Source organism: Mustela nivalis (assembly GCF_964662115.1).
Source record: "Mustela nivalis genome assembly, chromosome: X".
Lineage (NCBI taxonomy): Eukaryota > Metazoa > Chordata > Mammalia > Carnivora > Mustelidae > Mustela > Mustela nivalis.
In genome coordinates this window covers 28,987,225-29,001,547 of record NC_139040.1, presented here as the reverse complement: position 1 = coordinate 29,001,547, position 14,323 = coordinate 28,987,225, and the positions used below count along the sequence as shown (strand labels likewise).

The window sequence follows — 14,323 nt, the reverse complement described above, 5'->3', positions numbered from 1 at the left end:
TATTTTCATAATGAAAAGAAAAATAACTTATGTGTTTGGGGTCAGGGACACTCAGTCTAATAGAGGAGACAGAGGTAAAGAAATAATCGGAATCTGGAGTGATACAGGGAAGCATGGGGGTGCTCTGGGCGTACAGAGAAGTCTCATAATCAGGCCAGCTTGCTTAGGAAGGGTGCTTCAGGAATGGTGACTCTTAAGCTAGTTCTTTTACAAATCAATCTTACTGGGGCACCTAGGTGACTCAGTCGGTCGGTTAAGTGTCTGCCTTCAGCTCAGGTCATGATCCTGGGGTCCTGGGATTGAGCCCTACATCGGGTTCCCCTGCTTAGTTGGGAGCCTGCTTCTCCCTCTGCCTCTGCCTGCTGCTCCCCCTGCTCATGCTCACTCACTCTCTGTCAAATAACTAAAATCTTAAAAAAAAAATCATTTCTTTTGGGGCACCTGGGTGGCTCAGTTTGTTAAGTGTCAGCCTTTGGCTCAGGTCCTGATCCCAGAGTTCTGGAATTGAGCTCCATGTTGGGCCCCCTGCTCAGCGAGGAGCCTGCTTCTCCCTCTGCCTGCTGCTCCCCCTGTTTGCATGCTCTCTCAGTCAAATAAATAAATAAAATTTTTTCAAAAAGTAAAAATAAAACAAAATCAGTTTTGTTACGAAAGTACTGCATGCCCACTGTTGAGGAGAGTAAGCCAAGCCGTATGCAGGGAGAGACTGGCACTGCAGGCAGATGGACTCTGTATCAAGTCACAGAAGCAAGAGAAAGAACATGGAAGACTGAGGAGACAGTCGTTCTCGGGATAAGAGGATGCTGCAAGAGGGAGAGGGCATGTGCGATCAGAGAGGGATCAGTCAGGGTCCGAACTTCACCCTGAACACGACAGAGAGCTGCTGAAGGACTTTTAAGTAGGGGACAGATGTGCTCACATCTGTGCTCTCAGAAAGTTCATCAGGGGCACCTGGGTGGCCCCATCGGCTAAGCGGCTGCCTCTTCATTTCAGCTCAGGTCACGATTTCATGGGCTGCGGGATCCAGCCCTGTTGTCAGGCTCCATGGTCAGTGGGGAGGTCAGCTCCAGATTCTCTCCGTCTGCCCCTCCCTCCCACCTGCACACCTGCACACGCTCTCCAAAATAAATAAATCTTTATTAAAAAAAAAAGGTAGTTTACTCTTCCAGCAGTGAGGAAGAAAAGCAACAACAGGAGCCAGGAAACCCCAGTGACATGAGGGGAAAAGACACCTTTATGCAATGTCCCCAGAGGCAGGGGGTCAATCATCCTGTCAATCATCGGCCAGGAGAAGGCACAAAAGGTGGCTTTCTGTGAGGCACCATGCCACTGGGAGGAGGGGTGTCCTCCATAAATCAGCTGCCAGCCGGCAGGGGGTCCTCTGCGGTGTCACTTTTGGAAAATGGCACAGAGGTGCCCGCTGAGTGTGAGGACGACACAAGAGAGCTGCTCCCCAGGCCTGAAGCAGCCCCATGGGGCTGGCTCTGCTGCCGCACGTCTCCCGGCCCGACCCCGCCTCGGTTCGGTTTGCCGCATGACGTGCCCCTTACGGCTGGACAACACCCATTTGGGGTCACAGCGCTCGGGTCTGCATCTCAGCTGAGTGGGCCTGAGTGCGGTGTCACAACCTGCTCTGTGCCCTGTTTCCCCATCTCTAAGACGTAGTCTGGAGCCACGTGTGGATTGAACAGCACTGAGAACACCCAGCGCTTAGTGGGGCTCCTGGCACCGAGACGGCCAGCGCTCAGCACCTCTCGGCTACTGTCCTTAACCTTCCTCTGAAATCAGTTCTACGAAGTAAAACGAGTTTTGAAGCCAGGCTTGCAGAGCGATGCCGGCCTTCTTACCACTGGAGTCTGAGTCAGAGTCAGAGTCACTGTCGCTGTCATCAGAGTACTTCTTGTGTTTTCTTTTAGAGGATTTCTTCTTTCTCTTTTTCTTGGACCTCTCTTTTGAATGATTAGACTTCTTCTTCTTCTTCTTTTCTTCTACATGAAGTACAAATACAAAATTAACTTCTAGGCAAGTATTACGATTATCAATTTTACTGTATCTGAAATACTGAAAAAGAACAGATGACAGGCAACTTGATTTGTAAAAGCAAAGTCTACTGTTGGACTATAAACATTTTTTTCAACTTCTCAATACAGCAGCTCTGTAGTAGTTTAAAAAGTACCTTCTGAAGTAGAAGCTGAACTGGTGCTTTTCTTTGGCTCATCGTCCTCCACTGGTGTGTGTTCATCAGAGCTGAATTTGAAGAAGACGGTTGTAAGAATCAGAAAACTGATAAACCGTGAATCACGGAGTATAAAAATACAGAATCAAAAAATTTCAGTAATGACCCCGGTTGTCTAAGAACATTAAAAGCAAACACTGGAATAACTTTGTAAAGGTACAGTTCAAGAGTGTACCACCTTCAAAATAACATAATAATCATTTACATTTGCATGCTTTAGCATTTACAAAACACTATTCAAACTGAAAGCAACATGTAAGATTTATATTTTCTTTTAAGACTTAGTTTATTGGGGCACCTGGGTGGCTCAGTGGGTTAAGCCTCTACTTTCAGCTCAGGTCATAATCTCAGCAGGGAGCCTGTGCCCCCCCCAACCCCGTGCCTGCCTCTCTGCCTACTTTTGATCTCTGTCTGTCAAATAAATAAATAAATCTTTTTTAAAAAGACTTAGTTTATTATTTGAGACACAGAGAGAAGGGGGGAAGGGGCAGAGAGAGAGAGAGAGAATCCCAAGCAGATTTTCTGCCTAATGCAGAGCACAATGCAGGGCTCGATCCTAAACCCCGAGATCATGACCTGAGTCAAAATCAAGAGTCGGACACTTAACCAACTGAGCTACCCAGGAGCCCTGTAAGATTGATATTTTCAATGCTGCCTACAAGATACTCACTTCAGACCTAATGGCATGCACACTGAAAGTGAAGGGATGGAAAAAGATTTACTGTGGAAATGGAGGTGGAAAGAAAGCTGAGGTAACAATACTTATATCAGACAATAGACTTTATTTTAAAAAATTTTTAAAAATTTTGAGTAATCTATATGCCCAACATAGGGCTTGAACTCATCACCTCAAGATCAAGAGTTGCACATCCTACCAACTGAGCCAGCAGGGGCCCCAGACAAAATAGACTTTAAAACAACAACTAACAGGGGTGCCTATTTTCCATTTTTTTGGTTTAAAAAAATATTTTTATTGTTACATTCCAAAGAGAACATAAGAACAAAAAGCCAGTTATCCAATAACTGCTATACCTTTCAGAAAGAGGCACCCAGAAAGGAACTCCAGTCTTAGTTCAAAGCTGTACACAACAGAACTCAAACACCTGCCTCTCCACCTACTGGAAATGTTGACAAATATGTGTATGTCACCAATCCAGAGACACCTGGGGTTAAAAGAAAATTCCTTTATTACAAGCGTCCAAGTCTTAGGATTCATCCTTAAAGATACTAGAAGATGAGAAAGACCACACACACCAGACCATGTTTAGTCATTAGAGTAAACTAGCGAATTGCTAGTTTGTTCAGGATGCATTGCATCAGACACCACAGTACACAAGGAAAATCTGCCTTTTATGAATAAATGAATTCAGTAAGAACTCACACAACAGGAATCCAGTGCATTTACACAGTAATAATGAAGTGGCAGAATGAGAAATTAAGAAAACAATTCCATTTATAATTGCACTAAAAATAATAAAATACCTAGGAATAAACTTTTTTTAAATTTTTATTTATACGACAGACAGAGATCACAAGTAGGCAGAGAGGCAGGCAGAGAGAGGAAGGGAAGCAGGCTCCGTGCTGAGCAGAGCGCCCGATATGGGGCTCAATCCCAGAACCCTGGGATCATGACCTGAGCCAAAGGCAGAGGCTTTAACTGAGCCACCCAGGCGCCCCTCCTAGGAATAAACTTAAGTAAGGAGGTGAAAGACCTGAACTCTGAAAACTATAAAACATTGATGAAGAAACTGAATATGACACAAACAAATGGAAAGGCAGCCCATGCTCATGGATTGGAAGAACAAATACTGTTAAAAAGAGCATTCAACCTAAAGCAATCTATAGATTTAATGCAACCCCTAGCAAAATACCAACAGCATTTCTCACAGAACTGGAACAGATAATCCTAAAATTTGTAGGGAACCACAAAAGAATTCCAACCAGCCAAAGGAATCTTGAAAAAGAACAAAGCTGGAGGTATCACAGTCCCAGATTTCAAGATCTACTACAAAGCTATAGTAACCAAAATAGTATGGTAGTGGCATAAAAACAGACACATGAATCAGGTGAACAGAGTAGAGAGTCCAGACATAAACCCACACTTTTATGGTCAATTAATCTATGACAAAGTAGGCAAGAATATACAATGGAGAAATGACAATCACCTCAACAAATGCTGTTGGGAAAACTGATTGGCTACATGCAAAACAATGAAACTAGACCACTTTCTTACATCATCCACAAAAATAAACTCAAAATAGATAAAGGACTTAAATGTGAGACCTGACACCATAAAAATCCTAGAAGATAACACAGGCAGTAGCCTCTCTGACACTGGCAAATGATCTGATAATGGGTTAATATTCCAAAATATATAAAGAACTCACAGAACTTGGGGTGCCCGGTTGGCTAAGTCAGTAGAGCATGTGACCTTTCATCTAGGGGTTCTAAGTTCAAGTCCCACACTGGGTATAGAGATTACTTAAAAATAAAATCTTAAAAAAAAAAAAAGAACTCAAGCAATTCAACACCAAAAAAATGAGTATCCAATTAAAAAATGGGCAGAGGACCTGAACAGATATTTTTCCAAAGAAGACATCCAGATGGTTAACAGACACATGAAAAAATGTCCACATCACTCATCATCAGGAAGTGCAAATTAAAACCACAATGAGGTATCACTTTATACCTGTCAGATGGCTAGAATAAAAACACAAGAAATAACAAATTCAGGTAAGGATGTGGAGAAAAAAGAACCCTCATGCTCTGTTGGTGGGAATGCAAACTGGTATAGCCACTATGGAAAAGAGTATGGAGGTTCATAAAAAAATTAAAAATAGAGGAGCACCTGGGTAGCTGAGTCAGTTTAGTGTCTAACTCCTGGTCTCAGGTCAGGTCTTGATCTCAGGGTCATGAGTGCACTGAGTGGAGCCTACTTAAAAGAAAAAAAATTTAAAATAGAATTACCAAATGATCCAGTAATTCCACCATTTTTATCCAGAGAAAACAAAAACACTAACTAGAAAACATATGTGCACCCTTGTGTTTATTGCAGCATTATTTCCAATAGCCAAGCTATGGAAACAGCCCAAGTGTCCAATGACAAATGGATAAAGATGTCGTGCATGTAAGTGTGTATGTGTGTATATACACACACATACATATACGTACACATACACTATGGAGTATTACTCAAACATAAAAGAGAATGAAATCTTGCCATTTGCAACATGGACAGACCTAGAGGGTATAATGCTAAGTGAAATAGGTCAGAGAGAAACAAATACCATATGATTCCACTCATATGTGCAGTTTAAGAAATTAAACAGAGTGAACAAAGAAAAAAAGAGGCAGACAAAAAACCAGACTCTTAAATACAGAGAGCGGGGGCTCCTGGCTGGCTCAGTTAGTGCAGCATGCAACTCTGGACCTTGGGGCTTTAAGTCTGGGCCCCACACTGGATGTTGAGATTACTTAAAAATAAAATCTTAAAAAAGAAATACAGAAAACAAACTGTAATTGCCATAGAGAAGGTGGGTAGGGGAGTGGATGAAATAGATAAAGGGGATTAAGAGTGCACTCACCAGGGCGCCTGGGTGGCTCAGTCTGTTACGCATCTGCCTACGCATCTGCCTTCAGCTCAGGTCACGATCCTGGGGTCCTGGGATCGAGTCCCGCATCTGGCTCCTTGCTCGGCACGAAGCCTGCTTCTCCCACTTCCACTCCCCCTGCTTGTGTTCCCTGTCTTGCTGTGTCTCTCTCTGTCAAATAAATAAATAAAATCTTTTAAAAATAAAAAAAAGAGTACACCCACTGAGATGAGTGATAAGTAAAATTGCTGAGTCATTATATGGTACACCTAAAACTAACATAATACAATATGTTAATTATACTTGAGCAACAACAACAACAAAAAATCCATGGAGGAATCGTAAATGCATATTGCTAAGTGAAAGAAGCCAATGTGAAAAGCCTACATACTATATGGTTCCAACTATACGGCATCCTACTAAAGACAAAACTGTGAAGACAGTAAAATGGTCAGTGGTTGGAGGGTAGAGAGAAATGAATAGGCAGAGCAGAAAACTTTTTAAGGTAGTCAGACTCTTGTGTATGATAGTATAATGGTGAGCACATTATACAGCTGTTCCAAACCCACAGAATGTATAATACCAAGAACGATTCCTAACGTAAACTATGGGCTTTGGGTGATTATGACGTGTTGGTGTAGGTTTCGCCGACTGTAACGGAAGTACCACTCTGGTGAAGGATGCTGACAGTTAAGGGGGCTGTCCATGTTTGGGGCAGGGAGTATGTGGGATTTCGCTGTATTTTGTGCTTAGTTTTGCTGTGGACACTGCTCAAGAAAAAAAAAAAGTGATTTATCTTTTCAGAATGAAACCACAGGGCAAATACAGGAAACTATAAGGAAAGATGGAGAAAAAACTAGAGATGGGAAGACTGAAGGAAGACCTCATGATTGCAAGGACATAGGGTAGAGCAGCAACCATTCTCTCCCCAGAGCAAGAAGCTAACACACTACAGGAAAAAGAGATTTCATTCTGTTGTAGAGAATTCTGAAAATGAGTATTATTAAAATTCCAAAATAGTTAAAAAGGGAATTTCCATATCATATAATCTTTTCTTCTGGAGATCATATCCGGAATAATTTAGGTATTGCCTATAACATTATTTTTAGGGTTTCTTCCAACTCAAATTCTATGATTTCAGGGTTTTTTTTTTTTAAAGATTTTATTTATTTATTTGACAGAGAGAGATCACAAGTAGGCAGAGAGGCAGGCAGAGAGAGAGGAGGCAGCAGGCTCCCTGCTGAGCAGAGAGCCCGATATGGGACTCGATTCCAGGACCCCGAGATCATGACCTGAGCCGAAGGCAGCGGCTTAACCCACTGAGCCACCCAGGCGCCCCTGATTTCAGGTTCTTAAAATCATTTCTTTTAAGAAAAAGTTTTCTGGTTTGTTATTTTTATTTTTTAAAAGATTTTATTTATTTATTTGACAGAGAGCTAGAAAGCACAAGTAGGCAGAGTGGCAGGCAGAGGGAGAGGGAGAAGCAGGCTCCCCACTGAGCAGGAAGCCCGATGTGGGGCTCAATGCCAGGACCCTGGGATCATGGCCTGAGCCAAAGGCAGATGCTTAACAACTTAGCCACCCAGGAGCCCCCAGTTTGTTTTTAGAAGATTTTATTTTTAAGTTTGCTCTATGCCCAACATGGGGCTTGAATTTACAATCCTGAGATCAAGAGTTGCATGCTCCACCAGCTGAGCTGGTCAGGTGCCCTGTAAGAACAAGTTTCTGGGGCGCCTGGGTGGCTCAGTGGGTTAAGCCTTTGCCTTCAGCTCAGATCATGGTCTCAGGGTCCTGGGATGGAGGCCTACATCGGGCTCTCTTCTCAGAAGGGAGCCTGCTTCCCTGTCTCTGCCTGCCTCTCTGCCTACTTGTGATTTCCCTCTCTGTCAAATAAATAAATAAAGACATCTTTAAAAAAAAAAAGAAAGAAAAAAGTTTTTGATAATCCTTTATCACCCTGTCACAAATTACAAATTCTGTCAAAGCACATTGTTTCAACTCAACCTAAAGTAGACCCAGAAATAGATGAGAGGTAGGGGGTCTGGCTGGCTCAGTCAGTACAGCACACAACCTTTGATCTCAGGGTGGTGAGTTCGAAGCCCATGTTAGACATAAAGATCACTGAGGGGGGATAAAAATAGAGGAGAGGGAAAAAAATGCTTATGAATAGCACCAAGGAAGAAAGAAGGAAAAAGCAGCAGCATTAAGCCTTCAGAGACTACTGATGTTAGGAAAATTAACTAAACCAAGCCATACTGGTATATTCATTTTAAGAAATCCCTTTGTAATGCTAAAATATGACAAGCAATCTGCTACTGAGTTAGCTGAGAAATTCAAAATAATAGATATGTATCATTAACACTGAACCCTTCTATGAAGAAGAAATTAGCACCCCATGAATTATAATTTAAAGAAAACATTTAGCTAAAATCCACTGGCAACATGTTTTAATTCTTACATATGTTCCACGTTTTTTTTTTAAATGATTTTTTTTCTATTTTGTAAAGTAAAAGAATATCATAACAAAATATCACATACTGGGTGGCCTTTATTTTCTCACCATTCTGGAGGTTAGTAGATGAAGATCAAGGTGCCATCAGAACTGAATTCTGGTAGACCTCTTCTCTTGGCCTGTAGATTGGCAACTTTTCCCTGTGTCCTTACATGGCCTTTCCTCTGTGCACACACAAGAAGGTGGGGGGTAGATATCTGGTATCACTTCCTATTCTAAGGATATCAGTCCTACTGAATTCAGGCTCCAGCCTTATGACCTCGTTTAACCTGAATTACCTCTTTTAATTCTTTTTTTAAAAGACTTTATTTATTTATTTGATAGAGACAGAGAGATCACAAGTAGTCAGAGAAGCAGGGAGAGAGAGAGGAGGAAGCAGACTCCCTGCTGAGCAGAGAGCCTGATGTGGGGCTCCAACCCAAGACCCTGAGATCATGACCTGAGCTGAAGGCAGAGGCTTTAACCCACTGAGCCACCCAGGTGCCCCTAATTCTTTTTTTAAAGATTCATTTTTAAGATGTTATTTATTCATATGAGAGAGAGAAAAAGAGAGCAAGTGTGCGCACATGTAAAAAAGGGAGAAGCAGACTCCCAGCTGAGAAGGGAGGCTGATGCTGGCCTCAATCCCAGGACCCCAGGATCAAGACCTGAGCGGAAGGCAGATGCTTAACCAACTGAGCCACCCAGGTGCCCCTAAAGGCTTTACTGCTAAATATAGTCACTTCGAAAATTAGGGCTTCAAATTTGAATCCGGGGTGGGGAGGGGGGACACAATTCAGTCTACAACAAGGATTCTCTGGAAATAGTCTTCATACTTTAGGAGCTCCCAAATCTTCAATCCTCTCTCACTCTAATCTCCTAGAAGATATTGGCATGCAAATTGTTAACTCAGTGGCTAGATTGTAAGGTGCTTGCATATATGTCTCTAATCTGATAGGTCCCTTTAAGTTCTATTTTCCCTTTACATTTTAAACTTTAAATTAATAAAAACTTGGCATAAATGTAAACTCAACACTTAGGATCTGATGTTCTGATAGTGCAAATGGTCCAGACTGCAGTCAGCCTAAGCAACCAGGCTAGAAATGAAACCTGGGAAGCTGTCAGGTGCATTTCTTCTGCCTCACACATTACATAGCTCCTAGTTGCTTATTTTGTCTTCTGCAATATGTGACACAAACAGTTTTACACCTGGAAATAACTTCATTTGTTTATACATAGTTATGAGAGGAAGAAGTCTATTTCAATTTGGTTAACACTTCAGTTTTCAGAAACCCAAGAATCAGTAAAGACAATTAAAAAAAAAAATGAAGCACTAGAAGGAGACAACAATAAAGGGAGTTCTGAAAAGAAAAGTTCTAGGTCACGAAAGTTATATTCATTGAGATTCAAGGCTGTTCCCGCTCTATGCTTTCCCTTTAGTTCCTTTTTGGAAAAGTATATTGTCTATAGCTCTTTGGAGGACACCAAAATAATTTTCTTTGTTTGTAATTCCTTCTGTTTCAAGTTTTGTTGTTATGCATAAACTGAGAAGAAAAAAAGGGGGGCATAATGCTCCAAAATTTAGCTGCTTGTGTCTCCATTTGGTTTTTCAAAAAATCCTTACAAATAAATGTATTTTGTTTCATTGTTTGAATAAATCTATCTTTCTTTCTTTCTTTCTTTCTTTCTTTCTTTCTTCAGGAGAAAAGGTATTAGAACTATGCAGAGTGGGACTCAGAAGGTCTCCGACTTTGAGGAGCAATCTAAAAATAAACATACAAGTAACAGTTCTTGGAATACATGAGGAGTACAGGGGCCAGTGATGCCTGCCAGCCTGTAAAGGCACGCAGCTCTTGTGGCAGCTCTTGTGGCGTAAGGCTTAAAATTAAAGCCCACTACTATGTACTGCTTTGACATCTCGGAAAACCAGTAGCGAGGCCTCCACTGACCTAACTGCAAATTTCTCTCCCCACTCTGCCTCTGTACGTGAGGTCCCCTAGCCAAACAACCCTCTTCATCATAGGGAACAGGCACAGTTCCAGATTATCCCTGAGTGGTGGGTCTTAGTACTCTGCCAGCATACGGATCTCATCTGCCCAGTGTCAGGTGTCCTGTGTTCGGCCTCCCTATAACCTAGGAGGGAAAGCCCTCCCTGACCAACAAGGTGAATAGGAGACCATTAAAATAGTCCCTGTTGCTACCTGGTTTCATCTGCACTAGTAAGATAAGTCATGCCCAAACGCAAATCTCACCCAAGCTGTTCTTGCATCTTTTAGAATTCTAAAATAAGAAACTATTTGGTTGGGGTGCTTAGGCGGCTCAGTTGGTTAAGTAGCTGATTTCAGCTCGGGTCATGATCTTGGGGTCCTGGGATTAAGCTCTGTGTCGAGCTCCCAGCTCAGCAGAGTCTACTTCTCCCTCTCCTTCTGTGCCACCCCCGGACCATGCTCTCTCTCAAATAAATAAATAACATCTTTTAAAAAAAGAAAGAAAAATCACAGCTTCATAGGTGCAACTTTATTTTTTTTTAAAACAGGATTTTTTTTTTTAAGATTTTTATTTATTTATTTTACAGAGAGCGATCACAAGTAGGCAGAGAGGCAGGCAGAGAGAGAGAGGGGAGGAAGCAGGCTCCCTGCTGAGCAGAGAGCCCGATGCGGGACTCGATCCCAGGACCCTGAGATCATGACCTGAGCCAAAGGCAGCGGTCTAACCCACTGAGCCACCCAGGCGCCCCATAGGTGCAACTTTATATATAGATATAACACACACACACACACACACACACACACACACACATATATAAAGATATATACACACACACATATATAAAGATATACACATATCTTTATATATATCTATATATAAAGTTGCACCTATGAAGCTGTGATTTTTCTTTTTTTTGTGTGTGTGTGTATATATATATATATATATATATATATATGAATAAAAGAAGCTATTTGGTTTGGCACACACATTTGAGAGTACCCTTATGAAACATAGAACTGGAAGAGGTATGTCTTCAGTATACTCAGAACTCTTTTTACTCTCTGCTCCCGGCCATGAAACCCTAGTAGCTAACAGGAATGTATATTCTGTTCCAGGTACTAACTCATTGCAACAACTCTAAAAATATCAGCACTATTTTTATCCCCTTTCTATAGATGAATAAATGAAGCTAGAGAGGTGAAGTAATTTGTCTGATGTTTTGACTCTGAATTCAAATAACATTTGTTAAGTAGGGCACAGGGTGCTGGATGGTGAGCCCAAGTTCAACAACAGACCACAAGAGAAATTAAAATAGAGCAGTTAATTACTCACAAGACATGGAGGAAGTACAGGGAATGCCTCCAGAGGCCACACAAGGAGGTCAAAGCAGAGTGCAGATGGAGACAGGGCCTGGGGTATGCGCTTTCATTAGGGTCTGCGGGTGTGGTGCTTCTGAGTTCCCAGTTTAGGGTGAGATCAGTCAATCTAAAGCAAAAGAGAAGTGCAGTTTTGGTAAGCCCCACAGGGACCTTATCTTAGGGACCATACAAGCACTGGGAGGCAGGGGAGACTGTTGATCACAAGGGCTACTGGGAAAATCCTATCAGGAACTTAACATTTGCTTGTGACTCTTGGGGCTGCTATCTAGGGCACGTGCTTGCATGGGTCGGGAGTGGCTAGTGTTAGGTTTAAGGTCTCTGCAAGCCACTTGGCCAAACAAAATGGATGCCCAGGCAGCAGCACCATGGAGTAGCTTGGAGAAACTCTCCACACTCAAGGCCACACAGGGATTAAGTGGCAAAATACGGCTTCAAACTCGGGCAGTCTGAATCCAGGGACTAGCCTCCTATGCCTTATTACCTCCACTGCTGGAAGAAAAAGAATCAAGACATCGCCCAGCTGTTGTAATTTCAACCTACCTCTCAATGCCTGTAATGTTTTTTAAATTTTTAATTTTTTAAAAAGATTTTATTTATTAATTTGACAGAGAAAAATCACAAGTAGATGGAGAGGCAGGCAGAGAGATAGAGATAGGGAAGCAGGCTCCCTGCTGAGCAGAGAGCCCGATGCGGGACTCGATCCCACAACCCTGAGATCATGACCTGAGCTGAAGACAACGGCTTAACCCACTGAGCCACCCAGGCACCCCTAAATTTTTTAATACATTCAAGGAAGGCCGTTAGTATAGTACATGACACACTCAATGAACACTCACATAACCATAATGTTCTCTTTTCCTTCTTCTTAAATTACTTTTCCACTCCAATACTCACTTACATTAGAGGAAAACTGAATCTCACCCTCCCTTCATTTCTCAAGATCAAGATTGAGACACCTTTTAACAAGATCTTTCTAGGTAGACTCATCTCCATTAGAGCACATCACTTTTTCTACATTCACCCAATCACTCTACAGGAATGTTCTTTTAGAGAACATTCTTGGAGGTTCTTCTAACTTTACAATTTAAACCCGTTTCCAGGCGCCTGGCTCGCTCAGTGGGTAAAGCCCATGATCATGGGGTTGTCAGCTGGAGCATAGAAAGTACTTAAAAAAAAAATCACCATAATCTCAACCCTTCCCGAGTACCTACAAAGAATTTCCGTTTACATATCCTGTTATCATCTCAAACCGATCTGCTCATTCAATCAACCCACCGTGGTTGAGCTCTTCACTAAGTGCTAGACGCTGTGTATTCTGTAATGAATAAAATCCTCATTCCCACGAACTCAGTCCAGTAGAGAATAATGCTCATGAATGAGACATAACGCGAATAAATGCTACACATAAATCTGCGACCCCTGCTCACCGCCGCTACGATGCTGGGGACCGGAGTTGGGGTGGAAGGAGGTGATGGGACACCAGGGGCACTGGAGGAGGGCGCCCAAGGATGAGCGAGCATTAAAGGTTGGAAAGAGGCAAATAAGCGACTGCGGTGCGCAGACTGAAGAAAAAGATGAAAATGGGCGCAAGGAAGGGAGAAAGGGGACAAGTGCTAGCGGGATGGACGAAGAAGGCAGGCGGGCTCCTCGGGGCGAAGGTGCGTCCGTCTCACTCACCTCCTCCCTCTCCTCGTCCCGGAGGTCAGGCCACGCGGACGGGCGCTCCCGGAGGGGCGCGGGGAGCGGACCAGGAGGCAGAAGCGAAGTTGGCGGCAGGGGGATGGGGGGGGGGGGGGCGTGTGTGCAGACCGCCTCTCTGGAGAGCGAGAAAGCAAACGGGATCTGCAGGGCTGGTGTGGGGGATCCTCGGATGCTCGGTCGGGACCACTCCCCTGACGGCGCTGGCCATTCCGGGGCCCGCGCAGCCAGCAAGAGTGCGAGCGAGAGCCGCGGCCCCACGGCGCACGGGCGGATTTGCCCGGCTCTGTGTTCTTTCTCGAACAACCGCGACGCCTCCCCTCGGATCCCGACGTCTCCGTCTCCGGACCGCAGAGCGGGACACTGGAACCATCGTTGCCACCAAAGTAGGGAACACGCTCAGGAGCCTGGGAAAATCTCTGTTGCCTTGGCTCCCAGAAGCCACCTGCGCAACCGCCCGAAGCTGAGAAAAACGTGGAAAGCGTTCCGGGTACGTCGGCAAAACCCTTCCCCGGGGCTACGTGGCGTCCAGCCCATGTGAAACGGGTGGTGTATCCGTGTAAATAAGCCGCCGCTGCTGCAATGAGCTCGGAGCGACCGTCCTTCCAGTTCCGCAGGAGACTCTTGCGGGTCTCGTTCGGATCAGAGCTTGTCTTAGCCTTACACTTGAAATGAGGGGAAGGATGACTGGCCACAAGGTACATTTCACAGAATGGCCATATCAACAACACAGTCAGTTCCGTTGTGTTTCAGGTGCTTTCTGTGAGTCTCTTTGTGTAACATATTCTATAATATTGGGCACTTAGTGTGTCTCATGGATATGTGTATATATGTATGTATGCATAATATATGCAGATATACGTGTATATATGTACATATATGATATATAGGAATGGCTGAAGTCGAATCACATCTTTTTTTCTGAGTCTACCCTGAATTA

The 14,323-nt window shown here is 43.4% G+C and overlaps 1 long non-coding RNA gene across 3 annotated transcripts; it reads right to left on the bottom strand.

The window, feature by feature from the left end:
- Positions 1-845: 845 nt before the first annotated feature.
- On the bottom strand, positions 846-13,851 carry LOC309855735. Of its 3 annotated transcripts, XR_014306963.1 has the most exons (5): positions 13,363-13,851; positions 11,639-11,791; positions 5,821-5,993; positions 2,177-2,247; positions 846-1,988 (listed from the first exon to the last, which is right to left on the bottom strand). It is a non-coding gene; the product is annotated as an uncharacterized lncRNA (long non-coding RNA). The 3 variants fall into 3 exon arrangements; XR_014306964.1 differs by lacking the exons at positions 11,639-11,791; positions 13,363-13,851 and adding an exon at positions 8,387-8,465 and having other exon boundaries at positions 850-1,988; positions 5,821-5,997; XR_014306965.1 differs by lacking the exons at positions 5,821-5,993; positions 11,639-11,791; positions 13,363-13,851 and adding an exon at positions 3,269-3,287 and having other exon boundaries at positions 854-1,988.
- Between the last annotated feature and the right edge of the window lie 472 nt (positions 13,852-14,323).